A 2,857-nucleotide genomic window follows, 5' to 3' on the forward strand; every position below is an offset into this window, starting at 1 on the left:
CACGTGAAATTAGAACTCCAAAACGATGCAAAAGTAATCTTATAACCCGTATACAACTTTTTGAATCATTTAGATTTAATTTATGCATTTTTTTCGTACCTAAATGGTCAGACGGTCATACGGTCATACGGTCATACCTTGGTCAGACGGTCAGACTTGTTCAAAATTGCATAATTCATCGTTTTAAAAGTGTTAATATTGTAATAATCATATCATATCACAAATATTTCAAGTTCAAATCGGTCGTAGCAATATGGATTGAGTACATTTTTTGTTTGTCAATGTAACTCCTTCCAAAGAAGGCCTAAAGTAATAGTAATGTTTGTGTAACACATTGAGTACAATTGACTTATGTCGAGAGATTTTTTTTTTCACGTGAAATTAGAACTCCAAAACGATGCAAAAGTAATCTTATAACCCCTATACAACTCTTTGAATCATTTAGATTTAATTTAGGCATTTTTTTTCGTACCAAAATGGTCAGACGGTCATACCTTGGTCAGACGGTAATACTTGTTCGAAATCGCATAATCCATCGTTTTAAAAGTGTTAACAAAGTAATAATAATATCATATCACAAATTTTATGAGTATGGTCAGTTTGACCAATTTGATGATTATGATCAGTATTACCAATTTTGCGAATATGAACAGTTTGACCAATTTGACAAGTATGACCAGTTTAGGAGTATGACCAGTTGACCATTTCGACACGTATGTATGACCAGTTTACTGAATTTTTCCATTTTGACGAATTTCACAAATTTAACGATTTCGACCAGTTTGAGTCACGTGAATCATGGTATTGCTGATAAATATGTCATATTTGTTTCATCTGTATCATATGAATTAAATATAAAGATGACAAAAACAAATCACAAATGCCCACACTTAATAATGAATGTTAGAAAAATACTTATCGATTATTCATATATGTGTTTAATCGATGAATTGTCTCAAGCTTTTGCTTGTTTTTCACAATAAATTAGCTGAAAAAAAGACTGTAGATGAAGAGAGTTTAGAGACACAGAACGTTTGAGAGGAGAGAGAGAGTTTGCAGGTTCGACATATGCGAACGGAGGAAGAGAGAGAGAGCTGGGAGAGGAGAGAGAGAGCTGAAATATTTTCATTTTAAATTTAATAATGATTAAAAAGGTAAGGGTATTTTTGGAAAGATACAATTATAAGGTTAGAAGATGATGATGTTTTTTTTTTAAAAAAGACAGGGTCATACCGTGAAGTAAAAATGACATTTAAAGTCATTTTTGCAATTCCCCCTATAGAAAATTATATAGAATTGGAAATGTCTAATTTACCCTCTCCACTCGGTTAATTAGACGATTCGACGTGAATAAAAATTATCAGGCCTTTTATATGAGTCGAATTATGAAATCATAATCTAATTTGTATATGTTTCATTACGAAAATGGTCAGTAAATATGGCAGTGGCCCATAAATCATATTAGTTCAATAAAAAACCTCGACTTAGATCGCTCGCAAGTTTTCTAATCGGAACGATCCAACTCGTTGAGTTAGAGATATATAATATTTTTTATTTATATTTATTTTAAATTTAACTATAAATTTAAATAAATATATAAAAAATTAATAAAACTCTTATATCATAAACTACATAAAAAGGTATTGGTTGAGATCTTAAAAGATAAAAAATAGTCTAATAATAATTCAATAAAAAAATAATTTAAATAGATAATAACAACAAAATATATTTCAAACACATTTTCATATTTATACTCTAATTTTTATTTAATATTTTAAACTATCACCACCATAATAATTAAGATATTTAATATCATATGAATGATATGAGAAAAAAAAGAAATATAAAATTATATTAGAATTTTTTATATAATTTTAAAAAAAAAGTCAGCTCGTTGAGCATCTCGTTAACTCGTCGAGTTGGTTCTCATAGTCAGTGTTCAATGAACCTGACTCGTTAGACTCGTTTTTTGATAAGCTGAACCGGCTCCCCAGCCGGGTTTGTTTTGACATCCCTAATCATATATGTTTGCATGTAAATAACACGTACACCGGTTCCGAGTTTAGGATGGATGTAATAAGAGCGAATGTCCGGAGAACCATCATGGTTATAAATAAAAAATAAAAAAAAAGTAAGACATGCGAAATCAATAAAAAATTCTATGAATTATAATTATCGACGCATATTTTTGTATGACATATATATATATATATATATATATGTATATACAGTATAACGTTTGGTTGTCTTTTAAATTTTATAAGCGAAGATAAACTTTCAATCATATACATATATATAGAGAGAGAGAGAGAATTTTTCAATACAATTACTTGACAACAAATTGTGTAGTATTTGATAATTTTAAATAAAGAAGATGAAATTCGGCTGGGATATACATTTTACAATAAGAATCATATCCATATTATTCTTTATATCAAATTTAAATATTTTAAAACTAAAATCCTGTCGATGCATCGTAAAAACTATAAAAATTCTTAAACTTGTAAAATGATGAAAAATAAATTTTGAATAGTTTGATAATTATAATAACATATTTTGAAAGTTTGAGAATAAATTTTTTAAACAAAAAATTTAAAAATCTATTTTTCACCATTTTTAAACTTCAGATTTTTTATGAATTTTATCCTACAAATACATATTTCAGTTATATTATTAAATAAAAATAAATAGCATAGGCGCACAGATATTAAAACGCGTGTGTATATGGTGTACGTGAAAAAGATTCCAGAGGATAAAAACCCACACACGTTTGGCGTTTTTATGCGGCCATTTAAAAGAAATGGTAACGCCGTCTCTACGAAGCATTTTTCATCAAACCTTCAAACCCAGCAAAAAA

The sequence above is a fragment of the Tarenaya hassleriana genome, unplaced genomic scaffold (assembly GCF_000463585.1).
Source record: "Tarenaya hassleriana unplaced genomic scaffold, ASM46358v1 Cleome18, whole genome shotgun sequence".
Lineage (NCBI taxonomy): Eukaryota > Viridiplantae > Streptophyta > Magnoliopsida > Brassicales > Cleomaceae > Tarenaya > Tarenaya hassleriana.